The 21,556-nt window shown below is 39.5% G+C and overlaps 1 long non-coding RNA gene across 2 annotated transcripts in view; it reads left to right on the forward strand.

The window, feature by feature from the left end:
- LOC125173543 (uncharacterized) overlaps positions 1–21,556 on the forward strand; it is a 150,722-nt gene that overhangs the window by 20,405 nt on the left and 108,761 nt on the right. For both annotated transcript variants that reach the window (XR_007155072.1, XR_007155073.1), the window contains exons 2-3: positions 9,451–9,563; positions 10,266–10,376. This is a non-coding gene — a long non-coding RNA (uncharacterized LOC125173543). The remainder of the gene's footprint in view (positions 1–9,450; positions 9,564–10,265; positions 10,377–21,556) is intronic.

The following is a 21,556-nucleotide window of genomic DNA, read 5'->3' on the forward strand; positions in this document are numbered from 1 at the left end:
TACCATTAGGGTCTTTTGTGACATTGAAATAATTTATTCTCACTGAATAAGGATTTTAACGTGTAGACAGCTGACGCTGTCAAAGAAGACAAAACATCAATAATGGTCTTTGGGGTTCTGATCTATATTGGAGCTCCTTTAGGTTCTGCTGGTACTGTTAGATGTGAGAAGGAGGAGTGGATCAGGTGTCTGTGAACAGCACGGGACACCAAGAGCTCTGTCTAGGAAACCGACATTCTCCTACTGAGTCCTGCAGAAACCTATTCCAGTCTCTGTTAATGCAACCAGGCTTATTAGTAAGTAAGTAGGTCAGATCATCCAATGATTCTGGAAAGGAAAACCAAAAGATATTTGCTTTCATAAATGCCTCAATTTGTGAACCTCTCTTTGCACCATTGAAAAGAAGGTAGAATTGGTTTGAATTACAATAGTTCTCACATAGTGGACTCAGGTAGTGCATTTATTGAGAAGGTACCTTATTTGAATTCTAATCCAAATGGGAAAAAATCCACTGGCAGTTTTCAAAAATAGGGGGTAGCGTGATCTCAGTTGCATTTCTTAAAATCCTTTGGACAATTATGAGGGATTCTTTCTTTCTTTCTTTCCTTTATTTATTTGCATTTTTTATTTTTTGTTTCTATGGAGGGCACAGGGTATTTTGAAGCTCCCCTCAGTACTTTACCTTACTGAAAAATATTTCTTTTTATTACTATTTAATTCTTAATGGCTTTTACATTCTGTTGCCACCACATTTTGCACACAACCACTCTCTTTTTTTAATGTTTTTTTTTAACGTTTATTTATTTTTAAGACAGAGAGAGACGGAGCATGAATGGGGGAAGGTCAGAGGGAGAGGGAGACACAGAATCTGAAACAGGCTCCAGGCTCTGAGCTGTCAGCACAGAGCCAGACACAGGACTCAAACTCACGGACCGCGAGATCATGACCTGAGCCGAACTCGGACGCTTAACCGACTGAGCCACCCAGGCTCTCTGTTTTTATATCAGTACCCTTACTATGTAGTCTAGAGTTGGCAATGAAATTACAAACATAGCTCTGGTCATGTGCGGGATGTGAAACAATCGGACCGTGTGAGTTGGCCATAGAGGAAACACTTGATCTTTTGAAGAGTTTGTGTGTTAATGAAATATAATTTTTTTGAATACGTAGCATACATGCTTATAACAGATCAGCTTGGAGTGCACCAGTCTTTTACTAAAAACAAAGATTAATACTGGATAGCATGCAAAGCACATTTGTTTGAATGCATCATAGAGCTACCAAGACAGCCAGAACTTAAGAGACTGATGTCCCAGAAGGACAGCACAGACATGTTATTCGAACAGTAAGAGTCATTTGGAGAAGTAACCACAGTCTTAAACTCACTTCTCTAGAAAAAAAGAAAAGTATAAAACACTTTCCAAGACATTTTGTAAGACCAAAATTATCTTCCTATCAGAACCTCATGAGGTTATCACAATTCAAGTCACTCTTTCATATAAACATAGAAACAAAGGCCATAAACAAAATATTAGAAAATCACTGTCAATAATGAATAAAAATCTAATATAATATATATGAACATAAGGCATGTTAACACTTATGTAAACAAAATATATATTAATAATGTGAGGTTGGTTTAAATTTGAAAGTTATCAAATTCTCTTCTTTGTCCTAAATAAAGCAGGAAAGTTGTGTGATCATGTCGATAAAAAACAACATACCCATGCCATTTGCGAAACCGATTCCGGATGAAGTATTAATCTAAGTGTGACTGGTAAAAAAATAAAGGTTTTGGAAGATAAAATATGATAATATTTTAATGACCATTGGGAGGGTACAAATAAAGAATAGCCATGTAGAAAACAGTGGTAAATTTAGGCTACTTAAAATTAAGAATTTTTATTAATTGTAAAACTGTGTCAAGAGAGTGGAAAGGTAAGGTAAGCCAGAGTGAAGAAAGATATAGAAACCACATGTCTTTGACAAAGCCCTTGACTCCATAATGTATAGTGAAGTCCTACAGGTCACTTAGAAAAGGCAATAAGGAAAATCCAAATAAAATATGAATAAGACTTGAATAGAGATTTCACAAAATGGGGTATCCAAATAGTCAATAAACATATTAAATGTGAAAATATAAAAGGTGAGCAATCTCAGTCGTCAGGAGGTACGAGTGATATCCACAATAAGATACCATCGTACAACCATCAAAATGGTAAAGCGACAAGATAGTTATTGGCAAAATATGAAGCAACAGCAGCTCTCAAAATTTGATGGCTGATGTATATACTGGTATAATTACTTGGAAAAGCTATCAACAGTATCTTTAAAGGGGGCCATATACTTAACACATGGCTTAGCATTTCCATTCACATGCACACAATAGAAATGTGTACCTATGTGTATCAAAGGATATGTACAACTATATTTACAGTAATACTTTTTAACAGCCCCTAATTGCTAACAACTACAATATTTAGCAAAATTAAAAGGGATGAAAAACAGTGTTCTATTCATACACTAGAATATTACACAGCAATAAGAATGAACGAACCACTATTCCTCACAACAACATAGATAAATATCAAAAGCATAATACTGAATGAAGGAAGCCAGACACAAAAGAATACATGGAGGAAAAATTAGTCTGTGGAAATAAAAGTCAGAAAAGCATTTATCTTTGAGGAGAAGCAGTGACTGAAAGGAGCCAGGAGGGGGTTTCCGAGATGTTGGTAATTCTGTTCCTGGATGTTGGTTGCTCTGTACTCACTGTGTATGTGCATTCCCTTTGTAAAAACCCAGAACACTGCTCACTAGTGATTAGGGATCATGTTGCATATCTGCTGTGGTTTGACTGACATGTTCTGGCAGAATATGTTCTCTTTTTTTTAATATTTATTTATTTTTGAGAGAGAGAGAGAAAGAGCACGAGTAGGGGAGGGACAGAGAGAGGAAGACACAGAATCTAAATCCGGTTCCAGGCTCTGAGCTGTCAGTACAGAGGTCCAATGTGGGGCTCAAACCCATGAACTGCGAGATCATGACTTGAGCCGAAGTCTGACGCTTAACCGACTGAGCCACCCAGGTGCCCCAGAGTATGTTCTTTTAATTCCAAGACCAAGGTAGAAGGAGGAACCCCTTCTTATATATGCCAGTTTTTCAGTGGCGGGGTGGGGGGTGCGGGCATGGGGAAAGAACAAGACTTTTACGGGGCACCTGCATGGCTCAGTTGGTTAAGTGTCCAACTATTGATCTCAGCTCAGGTCCCAATCTCATGAGCCGTGAGATCAAGCACTGCATCGGACTCCAGCCTGACAGCGTGGAGCATGCTTGGGATTCTCTCTCTCCTCTCTCTCTTCTCTCTTTCTGCCCCAACCCTATGCGTGCATCCATGTACTCTCTCGCTCTCATAATAAATAAATAAACATATTTTAAAAAGTGAGCTAATTATAATAAATCAGCATTATATATATATATATAGTACAAGTCATATATATATATATATATATATATGACTATATATATGACTTGTACAATCAATCATGTCATGTATGCTAACAGTTCTGCTCAGGGGAAGAGTAGGCCATGCCCACTTACTTCCCTGTCATGTCTCAGTCAAGTCACAAGGCCAAATCTTATGTCAACGGGGCAGAAAGCCCAATCATGGCACTGGGAGGATGTCTGCACTGAAGAGGAGAAGATATGTTGACAAATGCTACAATTTTCCCCCAATGATTTTCTTTTTGGCCAACTAATCCACACTTAACTAGCTAACTTTCTTTCTTGAGAAATTTCAACTGGAACAAAGTTAAAAAAAAATGGTTTTTAAGAATTCCCTTAAATTCCCCCAGGACATTATATGAAATTGATTCTAAATAAAACTGCTTGCAAATCTACTCAGTAAGATTTTTCTTGTAGCAAGATTTACAAATGCCCAATTAATGTCTCTCATCTATCTCCCAAAGCTGAGTTACTAATAATACTGAATTGCAACTTTGGTTTTTTTTTTTTAATTTTTTTCAACGTTTTTTTTTATTTATTTATTTTTGGGACAGAAAGAGACAGAGCATGAACGGGGGAGGGGCACAGAGAGAGGGAGACACAGAATCGGAAACAGGCTCCAGGCTCCGAGCCATCAGCCCAGAGCCTGACGCGGGGCTCGAACTCACGGACTGCGAGATCGTGACCTGGCTGAAGTCGGACGCTTAACCGACTGCGCCACCCAGGCGCCCCTGAATTGTAACTTTGGAACTATTTTAGAATCTACCTTTATTCTGACCCTGGAGTGTTATTTGTAAAACCACTCTAGGAAAAAATGTTAAGTTTATTTATTTATTTTTGGAAGAGAGAGAACACAAGTAGGGGAAGGGCAGAGAGAGAAAGGGAGAGAGAGAATCCCAAGCAGGCTCTGAACTGTCAGTGTAGAGCCCAGTGCAGGGCTTGAACCTGAGACCAGTGAGATCATGACCTGAGCCAAAATCAAGAGTGGGATACTTAGCCGACTGAGCCACCCAGGCACGCCAGAAATTTTTATTTTTCTCACTAAACAATTCCTCTCCCCAAGGAAAGTTTCAAACAGTACATATGCATATGTTTATCTATTTCAATGCAAATGGTTCAGATTAGACTATTTACAATGGAAATTCTTTTAAATCATGTGCCATTTAAAAAAGCAAGTTTCATATGTCTTATAAATGAGTAAGATTAACTTTTCTGTGCAGTGAATACAACTAAGATTACTTTGCATTGTCATTACGAGAAAGATTGTTCTTTGAAATTGTGTATGTGAGAAGGTGTTTGTCAGTGTGGGGGCTGAGAGGCATTAAAGTTTATGAAGACCTACTGTGTGTCATGTATCCTGTTAAGCTCTTTTTGCACACTATCTCACGTTTCCCACAGTTACTGGAGCTTTATTCCTTTTACATTGATAACACCGAGAGTGGATCACCTCTAATGGCCCCAACAGTCCTACAAAATAGCTACCTAAATCTTTTCCCAGACTGCACAGCTGTTAACCCCCATCTATGTGCTCTCTGACAAATCATTCACTCCTACTTTCATCCACTCTGTATTAATATTTGGAAACTTCAGAGTATCATATTGGTGCCAACAAATAATAATCCAAACAGACCGGGATAAACCATGCATACTAACTGCCATTTCTGTTTTACTTCCTTGTTTTATATATATTTCTCTTTGGACAGTGAAAGAAACTTGTAAGTAAACTGTTGTAGAAGTGACTCATCACCTGGTGCACAGTGAGCTACACATAACTTTTTGTAGCATCATTTGTCTACAAGACTTCTTCACTAACCATTGTCAAAGCTTAGAAAATGAAGGTGACAATAATGACAGTGGTAAAAAACAATGCAGGTGTGTGTGTGTGTGTGTGTGTGTGTGTGTGTGTGTGTGTTATGTGGGCACAGCCTCACAAATGGATTTAAGATAAAGATCTTGAATGGACAGATAGGAGGACCACTGATAACCAGCTAGCATAGTAACACAGGCTATCACATGCATACCAGCTGCTTGGATTACTCACTTTAATTTAAAGCATAGATACTGGGGCACCTGGGTGACTCAGTCAGTAGCTAAGCCTCAGATTCTTGGTTTCGGCTCAGGTCATGATCTAACAGTTTGTGAGATCAAACCCCATGTCAGGCTCTGTGCTGACAGCATAGATCCTGCTTGGGATCCTCTCCCTCCCTCTCCCTGTCTCTGCTGCTCTCCTGCTTGGGTTCTCTCTCAAAATAAATAAATAAACATTAAGAAAAAAACAGAGACAGTATGGAAGGGTTGATGGGAGTTAAAACAGCCCAGAAATTCATTTACTGACACCTGAATTATCAGGGTTTCAAAAATAAAAGAATACCCCATGGACACTTGCTTCTAATTTCATGACTTAGGCTGTATTCCTTAATAAATAATTTATTAGAAACTCACCTATAACATGTTTCCAAATGACTTCAGGAAGGAGGAGGAAAAGGACAAAGAAGAGGAGGATGAGGAGGAGGAAAGAAAACTGATAGTAACTGTTATCTGTATGCAACAGTCCAAGCTGTCGTTGGCTCATGACTAGTTTGGGTCATTCATTCTGATCTATAGCAATGCATGTGCCATCATATGTCTATCTCTATGCCGACTCGTTACACATACTGATGCTCTTCTGTTTCATTATTTCAAGAATGGCACAGCACCTATGGCTATGGTCCCAGTCTTCCCATTCAATCTTAGAATAACATAAAAATTCAGGGACCAGGGTTCAAAACAGACCTTGAATTTATTTTTCCAATTGGAGGACACAGAACTTAGATGTCTCTATGGCACTTCAAAACATTCTGGGGTGCCTGGGTGCTCAGTAGGTTAAAGGTCTGACTTCGGCTCAGGTCATGATCTCGCAGTTCGTGAGTTCAAGCCCCGCATCGGGCTCTGTGCTGACAGCTCAGAGCCTGGAGCCTGTTTCAGATTCTGTGTCTCCCTTTCTCTCTGTCTCTCTCCCACTCTCTCTCTCTCTCTCTTTTTCAAAAATAAAAAAAAAACATTAAACAAAGCATTCTGATGTTACACATACACTTATATATGTCAAAGTACTTAAGTAGGACAAGATGGGTGTTTTTTCATCAGAAGAGTTCCATTTTGTAAATGAGTCTTTCAACTTTAATTCGTGCAATTATTGTTGCCATTGTGGGACATTCCTACGATCTTATGGCTATGCCCAGTGCTTCTGAAATGTTTGCATCCCAGAAAGGTACAGGTGATCCTAGCTGAGTTAGTACATCACCCTAAATTGTACTGTTTCTTGACATTTCTGTACCCTGAAACACTCACGTTTTAAACAATCCTATTTAGGGCCAGAAGTATAGAAAATACATGTAGACATATATTTATTGCTAGAAAGTGGAAAAGTGACAATAAAATATCCCCCAGACTGAGAAGGCATTTCAAGATAGAAAAACAAATCAAGCCACTCCATACTATTTACAGAGTTTTATCCAAGGTAACTTACTGACAGGGGAAATGAGGCAGACCACAATCCAGGCCCTACACAGTTATTCTCCACAAAGTCTGAAACTTAACGCCACAGCTTTCATACAGCCAGGAGCATTGTGATGAGGTCAAGGGTAGTTGTCTTAGGTGGTACAATCTGTGCACCAGGGGAAGATCAGAAGAAGACTTCCCACATTCTGGTCAGGGCATACATTAACCTCCAAGGGCCAGGAACATGTAGCCCAAAGGGATGTCATTGCATGGGCAGGAATCAAAGATGGCGGAGGGCCAAAGATGGAGTCAGTATTATCAGCAGTCCCACAGTTATACAATGTTTATGTAAGATTCTTTGATTTTTTAACCTGTAAGCACCAATAAAACATATCGTTTCCTTTTGGAAAAGGCAATAAAATGTCAGGAAATATAAGGCTTCTTTTTGCTTTTAGATATATTATTTTAATTAATAATAACCAGTTACCATTTGTTTTCAGTCTCTGAATGCCAGGCATAGTGGTAAGTGCTTTTAAAAAATGACCTAAAATGTGGTGCCATGTTAGTAATAAGACAATAGAATGGTCAATGTAAGTTTGTGGGGTTAATCTGGTGTAAATCTGGGGTGGTGGTGAGGTTGAGAGAGGTCGTCCAAACACAATCCAAATCCCTACCAGTTCAGCCTGGAGTTTGGCGCCACCTACAGGTGGCTATTAGTTCCAGCTGTTGAATATTCAGGGCATTTGCAGTCAATCTAACAATGGCTCCGTGAGTTGATGCCCATTTTATTAGTCTTCCTCCGGGATGTTAGGACGCACCCACTGTTCCTTTCCCAACTATCTCAGAATGTAAGAGTTTTAGCCTGTCCGTTTTGGAGAAAAGAACTGAAAGCAAACTTGATCCAATCTTCAGCATGTGGTAGGCATGGCAGCTTGGGGTATGCTATCACAAAGTTTTAATGTATTTACATTTTGAGGAGTGACCAATTTTTCTAAATTCTTTGTGGCTATTAAGAGATGGATCTTCATCGGGAACTCAGGCTGTAGATCACGTTGGTAAGGTAGAAAATTTGTCCAAGCACACATAGCTATTAATGCCAAAGTCTAGATTAAACCAAAGTTGATGGATCTCTCAAGTCTACACTAAACTATCCGGGAGGCAAGATGAGGAAGAAATCAAGAGGTAAGGTACATTTGAAAGTTAGTAATTCATGTGCCCTATTTCATTTGGGAAATTCTTGGTGAAGAAAAAGTGACTATCATTTGTAGAAGGCTTACTGTGGTGTAAGGCCCGTTATGAAAATTTGCAGAAGTAAAACATCCAAAGTCTGTAATCTAGTATAATACTTCATTTAGGAAATTGAAAACACATCGTAAGCTCCCACAAAATGGACGTTTCTTTCCTTCTCTCCTGTCAACTCAAAATTTTTAAATGATTTTACTTAAGCAATAATTTTAATGAGTTTTATCTCAGCAGTCCTCCTCTTACAGCTGAATAATCTGGTCTGCAAGGAATTAAATAATCCTGCCAATTCACCGTTAGTGTGTTCCAGAGCAAGGGATGAATGTAAATTCGTCCAGCTCTGAAGCCCATGGCCTTCCCTGAACGCAATCCTGCTTCCTCCCCTCGCGCTGCTAATTCAGAAACTAACTACAGGATATTGCCTTTACTTAAATCTTTAATATCCCCTTTTGAAAAGCAGGCAAGAAAATGGTAAGATGGCAATTGCTATTCAGCAAAGGTAAAAGAAAGAAAAACTCTCAGGTTCAATCGCTCATATGAGAACACATCAGCATCCTTTCTGCCAATGAAATGTTGCCAAGGCAGCCTCATTTTCTTTTCTGTTACAACAAGAACGATTGAGGCACAAGAGGATAGATGTCTGTGTATTGGGCTTTCAGGGCCGATAATCAACTGGTATGTCTAGAAGGAGTGTTCTTCAAGGGCCACAGGTACAAATATTATGTAGCGAAGCATCAAGAGGATATACCAGAAAAACCCCAAAAGAAGAGCACAAATAAAACAGGATTTGAAAGCTTGTCTTTCCTTATTTAGTGTTTAGTGTTATTATATTAATCAGAGATTAAAAACCACATTAAGCAAATGAAACCAAAATCCTCTATAAACAACCAACCTCTACAGAATGACCCTGATAAATCTTGAGACTCTTGAGACCACACTGGCTTCCTGCAGCTAATTCCACCCTAAGTGGTTAGAATCACCTTAAAAACAATGTCCCCAAATGCTCTCCCTGAGAAGGAAAACAAACACATTTTAAAATCTTTCCCAGGAAGTTTTATAGAAAAGAGAAAACGTGTGTGTTTCTATCAATGAAGATTGACTTTTGTTTATTAAAATTCTCATATGGCTTCTGTAACAAATACCCTCAACTCTGATCTTCATGCATTCATACGTGTTCATTCTTGGCTAGAGTCCCTCAACATTTAATAAGCATCTGTTTTGTTCTAGGCATCATCCTGAGCATAGGGAAATACAGCACTGAAGAAACACGGTTCTATGATTTGCAATTGATCACAAGTTATTAGGGAAGATAGACAAGAAAACTAACAAGTTTGAAACAGGTAAGCACTATCAAGGCTTATGGATATGATGCTATAAAAACCCAGCGAAGAGGTATTTAAATCAAACATAGGTGTGTGTGTGTGTGTGTGTGTGTGTGTGTGTGTGTGTGTGTATGTGTGTAAGGAAGATTATCAAGGAATTAAATATTGAAGAGGAATAGTAGAGAACCATATGTGTTATTGTTGGGGGTTGTGGGATTCATTGCAAACAAAGACAATAGCTGGTCCAAAGGCAGGGAAAAATGTGATGTTTGGAAAGCCACAAATAACTTGTACTGCTCCATCTGCCAAAAGGGTATTCAGATTTACATCTCTAGTTAAATAAAATCATACATTTCATTAATTTTACAGCCCTGCTCCTGTCTTTGGATTTTTTCATAGCTTGGTTCAGTTTTGTTTGTTTCTCTTTTGAGATAAAAGCTGATTGACCTTTGAGAAAGAGAAAGGGATATTTATATGCATTGGCAATCGACCTGTCTCAAAGTCAAAACTGCACAGAGGTTATCTTACAGAGCTTCACAAATTTAGTTAGCGCATTGTTTACTGTAGTAACATTTCTACTTTGCCTGAAGCATTTTCACATTGCCTGACCTTTCTATAACACTTTAATATTCATATTTGGCTGCTGAACTATCACAGTTCTGTAGAGTTTTAAAGCTGCTAATCTGATCATTCCTCTCTATTCTCACCTTCTTCATTTAGCCACTCCACTGACAGCAAAAGAAGAAACAGATTTAATTTGAATTTTGTATAATTCAAGACTGATGACCCAACAGAATATTCAGGGCATGCCTTCCTTTCAACATCAATATCGTGAGTAAAGAAATTCAAATGAATACAGTAATTCATAGTATGGACTCAATTACATCCATCAACAATCGTTGCTTACTTTCAACCTTATGCAGGCAATGCACTAGTTGCTGAGGCCAATAAATTCATGTCCATCTGATTAAAAATATAAAGCATAGAGAGGGGTGCCTGGGTGGCTAAGTCGGTTAAGTGGCTGATGTAGGTTCAGGTCATGATTTCACGGTTTGTGAGTTCAAGCCCTGCGTCGGGCTCTGTGCTTATAGCTCAGAGCCTAGAGCCTGCTTTGAATTCTGTCTCCCTCTCTCTGCCCCTGCCCTGCTCGCACTCTGTCTCTGTCTCTCAGAAAGTGAATAAACATTTAAAAATGTTTAAAAATATAAAACATATAAATTAATTCGTTATTCTATTCATTCACCCAACAAACATTTCCAGAGTGCATACCCTGTGTTACACAGTAACAATACAACAGTGAATAGGACACAGACATTACCTTCAAGGAGCTTGCACATCTTTGTATGGGGGATGCTGACAAGTAAAAAGAAAATTGTAATACACTATGACAATTCTTAGTATTAAAAATAATACTAAGGGTCACCAAAAACAAGCTTGGAAGGGTGACCAAAAATAATACAGGGTCACCAAAAACAAGCTTGGAAGCTCAAGAAAAGCCCTCTAAAGAATGTGACCTCTTAGCTGATATCTGAGGAATGAAGTAGCTTCCTAGTCTACGAAGGAAGAAAATAGTGTTTCCACCTTAGTTGTATCCCCTAAAATTAATTTTTGAAGCTTTAATCTCCAAATACGAGTGTATTAGGAAATAGGGCATTTACAGAGATAATTACATTTAAAGGGGGCCATTTAGAGTAGGCCTTAATCCAACATGACTGGTATCCTTTTAAGAAAAGAAAACACAGAGACACTACCAGCACATTCACTGAGGGAAGGCCATGTGAGGACACAGAGGGCAGCCATCTTGCAAACCAAGGGGAGAGGCATCAGGAGAAACCATGGCTGCCTACACCATAATCTTGGACATCCAGCTTATCAAACTGTGGGAATATGAAATTCTGCACTTTAAACCACACAGTCTGTGGTTCTTTGTTATGGCAGGCCTAATCAAATATTACACAGGCATTGGGAACAGCATGTTCAAAGACCCAGAGATAAGTTAGAACTTAGCATGATGCAGGGCCTGAAAATAGGGATTATAGCTACATGTGTTATGAACTCCTAAACAGTGTGTGTGTGTGTGTGTGTGTGTGTGTGTGTGTGTGTGTAAAATCATGAGGCCCAATCAACAAAGAACTGTGCTTGGAGGATTAGAGATGGAATCAGTCGGACAAAGAGAATGATGGCAAACCTGGGCTCCCAGAGGCCACTGGAGCAAAGTAAGAGAATATCGGCACTGGAATCAACGCTGCAAATGACCAGGAAGGAGCTAGGAAGCAGAGAAGTGACCAAACAGGAAATCAAGGGGTGCCATGAAGTGGAGATGGAAAATACATTTCCTGCTATGGATGGGTTCTCAGGACAATGCTGACAGCCCTGTGGACCAAGATATAGCAGGAAGATAAAAAACCAAAACCCAATTATTTGAGGGCCTGGAGCTCCATGAAAGTGCCCAGGAAATGGCAGTGTTTCAGGTCTTCCAGTGATCCCTCCGCTGATTCTCTGTAACCTCTTCACAGGAGCGTCCCCCAGGGCCCAATTATTGCTTCCCTTGCCTTCACTTTCCATACTCATTCCCTCGAGATCATCACATATCACCCACGCACCCATGACTCCCAAATATGTAACTCAAGCCTAGGCATTTCTGTGTAACTCCAGACCTACCTATCCAACTGCATGTCTGATATTTCCACCTAGATGTCTAATAGGCATCTTTTATTTAGCACACCCTAAGCCTCATGTGGGATGTCCACCTCATCCCCCAAATCCTGCTGCAAGCCCAGTCACCCTCACTACCCTTGATATCACTTTGTTACTTACAAAAGTTCAAACCAGAAGCCTCACGTTGTCCTTGAGTTTTACCTTTCTCTCACACCCCAAATCTAGACTATCAGGAAATTCTGGGGGTCTCTACCTTTAAAACATATCTGTTTTATGAGATAAGAACCCCCCATATCTCAGTAATTCCACTCCTTTCCCCAAACTGAACCCACAGAATCCCTCATTGGATTATTGCAGCTTCTTCTTCACTGGCCTTCCTGGTTTTATCCTTGCCGTCCCTGTGTTTACCAGAATCACCTTTTTGAAAGTTAAATCAAGTTTCTAAACCCTAGCACTATTGACACATGGAACGAGTTGCTACTTTGTTGTGGGGGGGGGGGGGTTGGGGCACAGGGTTGGGGGGATGTCCTGTCTACTCTAGGATATTAATTTAGCAGCATCCCTGGTCTCTACCCACTAGGTGCGAGTAGCATCTCTCTTCACCTTTGTGACAATAAAAAATGTCTCCAGATATTACCAAATGTCCCCTTGTGGGCAAAATTGTTCTTGGTTGTGAACTACTGAGATAAATCAAGTTGTAAGATTAAAAAAAAAATCAGGATAAAAGCTGTAGTCCTCATAAGGGATTATACAGCCCTCCATTGTCTGCTGCACCCCGTCCCTTTTATCTTTGTTGACTCATCTCTCACTTTTGCTCCAAACCTACTGGGCCTCTTACTGTTCTGTTCCATGAAATCCAGGCCTGCTCCTGCCCCAGGGTCTTTGCCAAGTACAGCTCGCCTCTGACCTCTTTCAAGTCTTGGCTTAATTACAAATGAGGCCTACCTGATCACCCAATATGAAATCACAATCTAGTAGGATGGCCGTTACGGCGCTGACATCTACTGTTCTCTCCTAATTTTGCTCTCATGTATCGCTTTCTAGCATATATAATTTACTAATTCAATCATTAGTTATTTACAGAAGATCCGCTTTCTAGTAAACACTGGTTTATGCTTCTGAGGTTTAAGAGTAAATAAAACATAGATCCCTGATTCTAGCTGGGGGAAACAGATGTTAAACAAATCAACAAATAAAAGAAGTAGTATGTCAGAAGGTGCTAAATGCTTTTGAAAGCCAGAAGGCAGGCAAGGGGATGACAGTTTTAGAATTGCAGCAGTAGGGCATTGCAATTTTAAGTAAGATAGTGAGGGAGGCCTCACTGAGGCTGTGAGATTTGAAAGATCATCAGACTTTGTTATTTTTCTAAGATATTGTCTATCCTTCTCCATGAGCTTCATGAGGTCAAGAATTTTTTTTTCTGATTTTGATTCCCAAGACCACTCTGCCAACTTGAAGAGAGACTGACATCTGGTAGGTGCTCAATAGATAGTTCTTGAACTTTTCTTGGCTCAGAGAAAATTATTTGTGTTATGAAGTCTTTACAGTTTTGTTTTAATGGTGTAGAGGGAAAAAGGTTCAACTTGCAAACATGTCATTCATTTCTTGCATGAGTTTGTTATGGCCGTAACACAGATGGTTGGCCTTGGATGAACTTTAATGTCTGCATGGAAAGAGAACAGCAACATAAAATAATGTGGTAACTATTTTACAAACGGTGCACGCAGCGTTTTCAAGGCACAGAGATGACAGAATCCAGTTCAGGTGGTCAGAGAAAATATCTAAAGTGTGCCTTGAAGGAAAGGTAGGCTCCAGTAGGGTAAAAAAAGTCAGGCAGGAGACCATTCCAAAGATAAAGAGCATAGTGAACCAGATGTTACCAGAGCTCTGCTCTGAAATTGTGTCCATGACATTAACCAACCTCTTGCCTCTTTAGCTTATGACTTGTATGACTACAGTGACCGTGGGTATGGATGTTATTACTAAGAGAACTATGTTTTAATAATTGTTAACAGGACAGTGAGAATGATTTTAGACTGTTATAGGCAAACCTTATTTATGTAATTATAAACCTTGCCTTGTACCCCCTCCCATCATTGTTTCTTCTTTGATGTGTTCTCCATTGTGTATGTGTCCTTGTGTTGGTTTCTAGCTCAGGGGCAAAGAGGTGAACCTCTGCCTCTGCCCAGTCCTCACTCCCCATCATTCCAGTGATGGGGGACAGAGCCAGCACTCCTGTGTTAGTTGTTAGCTCAAAAGAATGGCAAGGTGACATATTTTGGGGTGGTATATTCTGACCCCCTTTATAAGAATCAGTGGGAATAGATGAATTATTTTCTGAACAATAGTGAGAGTCCAATGCAGTAGATCTAGTTCCCACAAGGAGGCATAGGAGCAAGAGGAAAGAATGCGGGGTTTGAGCCAAACTAAGTACTGACATGTGAGCAAAGCTTTGTTAGGACTAAATTAAAAAGTGAATCTACAGGAGCCTCAGCCCATGACTCCTAGCAGACCAGCACTTACTCCAGTTCCTGTGGCAGCAGGAGGGAAGACCGGTGCCAGGGATTCCAGGGTGAATTCCAAGCAGAACTTTCCAGATAGTACAAGCCTACATTTCCTACTCTTTCAGGAAAGGCTCCCACTGTCTCCCAAATGCATTGCTCTCTCTCTCTTTTTTTTTGGGGGGGGGGGGGGCAGAAGGGGCATTGTTTTTGCTGCCTTTTGGGCTTGAAACACCCACACCAACTTCTTATAACATAAATTTCTTTTTTTTAAGTTTATTTACTAGTTATTTTGAGAGAGCAAGAGAGAGGGTGAGTGGGGGAGGGGCAGAGAGAGAATCCCAATCAGGCCCTGCACCATCAGCACAGAGTCTGATGCAGGGCCCAAACTCACAAACCCTGAGATCATGACCTGAGCCAAAGTCAGACTCTCAACCACCTGACCAACCCAGGCACCCTCATAACATAAATTTCAAGATGAAGTCAAAATGTCACTTCCTCAGTTAAGGCCTTTTTAACTTCCCCCAGTGAGTTTACCCATAACATTTGTACACTCTCTATTATGACATCAGCACCCAATTAATAGAGTATGGGTATGATCTTGGACCTCGCATATACCTCCACGAAATGCCTCATTATTTCTAGGAACTCCCCCCTCTTCCTTTCTCTCCCTGTCACCCTCCTGTGCCCATCCTCTCGCCTAAAGGACACTTTTATCACACTTTTAAATTGTACTTTTTTCATTGCACCTTTATGGCTTTGATCCAAAGTATTAAAAACATAGGCAATACTGATTTGTTTGACTTCCCTTGTCCAACGTTTGCCTTCTGACGTCCCTCCATCACTCCATCTTCTCCCCCAACATTTCTCGAACACAAAGTTCTGGCACCACTCCACATAACTCCATCAGCCAGCCCCAGCTCTTCTCTGTGGTTCTTCATGCTAAAAAGGCAAACACAGAATCCTGGCTGGATGGTGGCAACAACAGACACCTAGGAGGCAGATGGTTTCCAAAGGGAAGGGAAATTAAGGAGCAGAAACATTTTATTTTCTAACTTCCAAGATAAAGCTAAAAACCTGTGGAAGTCAAGCAAATGAGATAAAATTGTGCCTGACTAGAGCCTCCCCAAACGGCTTTTGAAGAGATTCAGTGTATTTGGGTAAAAGCTTGTAGGGTTTAACAGCCTTTCAGAGCGTGGGCCTGGCGAAGCTGATGCGATCGGTGTGTGATTAGGTAAGCTGCTTTGAAGTACACACCGTCCGTTAGAGCGAACTGAATGCCCCCACTGGTTTAATGAGTCATTTTCTTCAAACGATGTTTGTGTTTGTTTCGCCTCCATTGCAGATTTTTGCCAATAAACTGTCTCAGGCCATAACAGAGATTCGTATTGTGTGATTTTTAGGAATTATCACTCACGTGATGTGAGCTTGTTCAAATTCTACTTCTTATGTGGGTATGGAGTTTACATACAAGAATTTTAGTGCATGGAAAGTCTTGGTGGTGGAGTCACAGTAACTTTTTGTAAATAACCCCAAATCAAATTCTCTGGAGTTTCTTTTACCTGTCTTCCAAAGGAGAAGTGATTTCAGTGCCGTTAATGATGGTAATAATGTCACATGGAATAATCCTTGATGAAAAACACTCAAATATTTATAGAGGCATATTTGCAACATTTGCCGTGCTAAATTATGACTAGGCCAACAGATTTGTGGTTTTAGAGTTTACAGGGCTTTGTGTTAAAATTTACAATACATCTACTTGCAAATAGTGTACTATAACTTTGCTGTGACCCTCTTTTGCTCATTAAATTCTAAGTACTCTGAGGACTAAGGGAATATCTATCTGAAGTTCCTCTCCTGTGGAGTACAATACTATGTGTAGAACTTTAGCTGAAAAGACTTCATTATTGAAAAACCAGTAAATAATTGTTGCACAGGTTGATAAGACCTATACTGATAAGTACATATAATGGAAGGAATGTAGGAAAAGGCATGACTGGATGGAGGAGAAAGGGTGAGAATGGACAGGGAACAAATAAATAATTTTCACCAGAATATTTGAGGGGAGAACTGGATCTTCCAAGATATAAAGAAGAAAGAAGAGGTTTCTTGGATACCTGAATGGCACCAACAGGGCTTGGAGGTGTAAAAAGATTTGGTAAATTAAGGATTCAAAATTAATGGGCAAACAGAAGGGAAGTGAGGCAAAAGTAGAGACATCATACATTTGGGCCAAGTTGTGTGACCTCTCTGAATAAGCCAAGGAGTTTGTTGTTTTTCTGCAGATAAGAAAAGTCCGGAGAAGAATTCTAATCAGCAGAAAGTTCATAGTATCTGATTTGCCTTAAATAGTAATGATATCCCAATGTATACCAAATCCCGTGATGGATAAAAGGTTTATTTTAATCACAGAATAGGAAGTAAGAGCCAAAATCACTGGGCTTTTATTGCTGCAGTCTTTTCTTGCATATCTTCCAAAAGATAGATAGTATTGTTCTTTTTAATTCATCAAAGATTTGTAAAAGATGTATTTACTTATGAATCAGCCATCGTGTGCTGGATTCAGGTGAGGAAAGGCAATTAATAATTGAACTGACAAAACCAAACCACACTGAGATATTATATGCTGGAGGCTAATTTAATGTTATATGTCAATTATATCTGATTTTAAAAATGCCAAAAGTAATATGGAGATACTTTATTGAGGATAACAGCAACTAAGCAGAGTAAAGCATATAGATATATAAAGTCTGTGATTTAGAGACACATGATATAAAGCAAAATATATCCCTCATGGACTTAAAAACATATAGCCAGAGGTTAGGTGCTCCTTAGTGGCATTTGAGAATTTATCTAACAGTGGTTCTCACTCTTTTTTCTTTCTTCCCTCCATCCTCTCTTCCTTCCTTCCTCCCTTCCTTCCTTCTTTCCTCCCTCCCTCCCTCCCTCTCTCCCTCCCTTCCTTCCTTCCTTTCGCCTCCCTCCTTCTTCTTTCCTTCCCTCCCTCCTTCCTTCCTTCCTTCCTTCCTTCCTTCCTTCCTTCCTTCCTTCCTTGTTTCATTTATATTTTTGGCAGTTGGATATCAGATCAAATGCTGTCCAGTAATATCACAAATGCTATCACCAAATAGGAAATCTAGATTGGTCCTTAAAAAATTGTCCAGTTGTGACATTTGGTGGTGGGGAGCACAACCTTGCCAAAGCCCATCTATTTGCCTCATTCAGCCCCCTATAGCCCAGATATACAAATGATGGAACCCAGATGTTCAATGGGAAGAAGACAGGTGGTCAGTCCTACAGTACTGAGATTCCATTTGCATGTTTTTATATCATGTTTTTATTATGTACAATCTTACCATGATTCATTAGCCTGGATTTTGCTTCACATAACCCACATAGACCCTTGATGTTTGTAACTCCCTTGGCTTTCAGTTTTATAGTACTCTGAAAGTCAATTCTGAAGCGATGTCATGTTGTTAGTCAGTGTATTTCTTCCCAGGGATGCTAGCACAGCTGAGATAGTCTAATGTCCAGGGGCAATGTTAGCAGTTCTCACTGCCCGTGTTGTTCAGTGCAGGAGTTGCCATGAGCCCACTTCATGAGCTTCTCACTCCAATCTATTATTGCAGTAATTGTTTAGAGTCATTGCTAAAGACACTGTATTGTAAGAACCTGAACATATTGGACAAAAGCTTCTATCTCAACACAAGTATTGAAGAGAGTTTGTCCACAGGTTCAAATCAATTTTACTCAGAGACTTAAAGAGAAAGGGTAGGGTAGATTGAAAAGAGGAAAGCACTTACAAGCAGACTAATGTATAATTTGTCTATGTTCATTACCATCCTCACCACCAGCATCAGAATCATCATCAATATTAACATATTTAACTATATTAGCACTCAGATACAAATTAAAACAAAAATAAGATCCCATTCAGCAAAAGTTTAGAGAATAATATTTCTCAGTATTCTATGAATTCAGAAAATATGTACTTCTGCCATACAGGAGAAAGGGTAAAATTGGAAATCCTATAGAAAAAAACAAAAAGATAGCAAGGGTGTAATAAGAACGGTAAAATGTTCATACCCTTTGAGCCAGTGATGCTATTTGTAGGAGACCTCAAAAAACAGTTACATTGTAATACGGAATTTTTACATATATAAAAGGATCATTCTAGTATCACTGATATTATGGGGGAAAATAACATAATCCAAATGCTTAACAGTAAAGGATTGATTAAATAAATTATAAACCCAAAAGACAAATATTAACATGACAAAATTCCTGTGATTATAACATATATAAAAAGATATAGCCTGCTACATACATTTAAAATGTGTCTATGTGTGCAAAAGTGTTGATCTGGAAAGTAATGCCCCACAATATTAACAGTGGCTGTCTTTTGGATAGTAGGATTATGGGTGATTTTTTTCCCCTCCTTTAATCATTCCAGATGGCCCAAATTCTACAGTGACCGTGAACTGCTTCATTTGGAAAACAAGAAAAGATAATGAAAAATTTTAAAAGACTCTTAAAAGATATTTGTATAGGTATCTGAACCAATTCCTAGCTGACTGCTGTCTAAATAGTAACGCCTGGCTTGGTCAACACAAAAGAATGGGCTCACTCAAGAGTAATTCTGTAACAAGGCTTATAGGAGTCTGCACTTTACACCTGTTTCTCACATAAACTGGGGGGTATTGAAAGGCAAGTATCTACTCACACAGGGATGGTAGACAATCCTTAAAGCCTTTTGTAAGCTTTTAGGCTTCAGGAATCTCCCTCCTCTGGCACTCTGAGAATCCTGAAGCTTGTGATGTGGGGGCTGAGGGTGGGTAATTTTTAAAGCTCTTCAGATATTTTGAATGTGCAGCCCGAGTTGTTAATTTTGGATATAGACAAGGCTGCTCAAAGTGCAGTGCTGGCCCTAAATGGTTCCTTGCAGTCCACAGCAAGGTTCATTCATAAATTAAGAATGAAATGAGTTCTGAAATTGAGAATAAGCATTTAGAAATGTTTATAGCAATATGACATTGCTGTGACAGTCAAGTGAGTGATTAGGGAATACTGCACATTAAACAAAGTATAGACCAGTCTGGGTGCTTTGGGGGTCACTTGATGAATCACGTGACCTGCATATCTGTTATGTGCAAATGCCACTATCGGTTCCTGATGAAGTGAAAAAAAAAAATACAAAAACTAAAAACTGGTCCCTCAGGATGCAAAGTTTAATGTGCCTAACTTCCCAGCTACATTCTAAGTCATTGAATATACCCACAGAATATACACCTACAGCAGGCACTCCAAATGTTTCTTAAGTTGTAATGAATGATGGTTTAATGTTGCTTCCATTTAAGAAATTAATTGAATTTTAACTGAGGCCATTAGTGTCATGATGTCTGTACAATGAAATACTTTACTTGGGATAGTGGAGGTTTCTAATACTGTGGTTAGACTGGCTTGAGATATATTTTGCAGCAGAGCAAGCTTTTTAGCGCTCTTTAAATGATCCTATGTCTCTTCTTTTACCCAGATGACCTACTTGTAACAGCTCTTACTGGCCCAGATCTACTCTCTCTCTTGCAATGAGAAACTGTGTCAATTACATTGGTGGCACCCTTAAGACTATGGCTCATTTGCCTCAACCTTGTGGAGATTATACATAGACCTACACGTAGCTCTGCCTAACCAAAACTCTCCTCTCTCTCACTTTTTGGGCATTTGAGGATGAAAGATATTTACCAAACACTAAAAACTAAGTGGCACATTTTGCAGAAAAAATTGTCTTCTGTTCCAACCTGAGAAGCTTGTGCAGAGCTAAGATAACACTGCCATAGAAATCCAAGACTGGGCCTTCATGAACTGCTTTTGGAGTTTACCAAAGCTAAAATTGTCCTCAATTATCAACTTAGGTCAGACACAACAATTGGCTCCATAGTTATAACTTGATGGATGTGGGCAAGGGTAGTTGTCTTTGTCAGCAAAGACAACAAAGATTAGTTTTATGAAATAGTTGGAAAGAGCTAAAGCAAGGAGAAACTTGTTATAATTAAATTTTCTTGAAATACTGTTAACAGATAAACAAGTGAAAGGTGTTTCACGTGGTTGAATGCTGTTAGCAAAGACAGAGAGGTGGGGAAGGTGAATGGTTTAGTTAAGAAATTCTGGATAAAGTCTGGCTGAAACAGGGCTTTTAGGTTCCTTGAGAAATGTGTTGTGAGATAACTTAAAAAAATAGGCTCTTCTAAAATGTGAAAGAAAAAAATATTCTTTTTTTTTTTTTTTTCAACGTTTATTTATTTTTGGGACAGAGAGAGACAAAGCATGAACGGGGGAAGGGCAGAGAGAGAGGGAGACACAGAATCAGAAACAGGCTCCAGGCTCTGAGCCATCAGCCCAGAGCCCAACGCGGGGCTCGAACTCATGGACCGCGAGATCGTGACCTGGCTGAAGTCGGACGCTTAACCGACTGCGCCACCCAGGCGCCCCAAGAAAAAAATATTCTAACACTTGTTAAAATGGTAAAGAAGACTTTATGGAAGACTGTTTCAATAGGTATTAAGACTATTGCAGTAAGGGAGACAGATCGAACTCAACTCCAAATACAACAAGAACAAATGGGGATTTACAGCCAAGGAGCAGAGTGAGGGGGTCATTGGATAGAAAATTACTAAGAGAAGACATCAGGGGTAGGGACTACTTCTTGCTAGACCAACCTAACAGGATTCTCGCTGAAGACAAGCCACGGGGATCACAAATCAAATGTAGAGGATGAGGAATTTAATCACATATCTAGAGTGATCAGATATCAAGGAATGGGGGAGGGGGGCATTCTCACTAAAATGACTTTGC

Source organism: Prionailurus viverrinus, chromosome C1, assembly GCF_022837055.1.
Source record: "Prionailurus viverrinus isolate Anna chromosome C1, UM_Priviv_1.0, whole genome shotgun sequence".
Classification (NCBI taxonomy): domain Eukaryota; kingdom Metazoa; phylum Chordata; class Mammalia; order Carnivora; family Felidae; genus Prionailurus; species Prionailurus viverrinus.